This window comes from Octopus bimaculoides, chromosome 8, assembly GCF_001194135.2.
Source record: "Octopus bimaculoides isolate UCB-OBI-ISO-001 chromosome 8, ASM119413v2, whole genome shotgun sequence".
In the NCBI taxonomy this organism is placed as follows: domain Eukaryota; kingdom Metazoa; phylum Mollusca; class Cephalopoda; order Octopoda; family Octopodidae; genus Octopus; species Octopus bimaculoides.
In genome coordinates, this window is record NC_068988.1 from 82,017,331 (window position 1) to 82,017,646 (window position 316).

Genomic DNA, 316 nt, shown 5'->3' on the forward strand with positions numbered 1-316 from the left:
CCAGAAAGGCAACGCTGAGCACAGGTGCCATCACAATTTCGCTTTCGCTTGCCCCAATAAGTCTTCGCAAGCTGAGTTTCGTGTCCAATGAGGGAGACGACGCTGGCCAGACGTCAAATTTCGATTTCGATTTCACTTGCTTCAACAGGTCTTCGCAAGTGGAGTTTAGTGTCCAATGAAGGAAGGAAGGTACGCATGAGTGGACTGGCTGAGGCCTTAGATTTAGGTCTCATTTGGCTTGCCGGGTCTTCTCACGCACAGCATATTTCCAATTGGCAGAGTTTCTACAGCTGGATGCCCTTCCTAACACCGACCA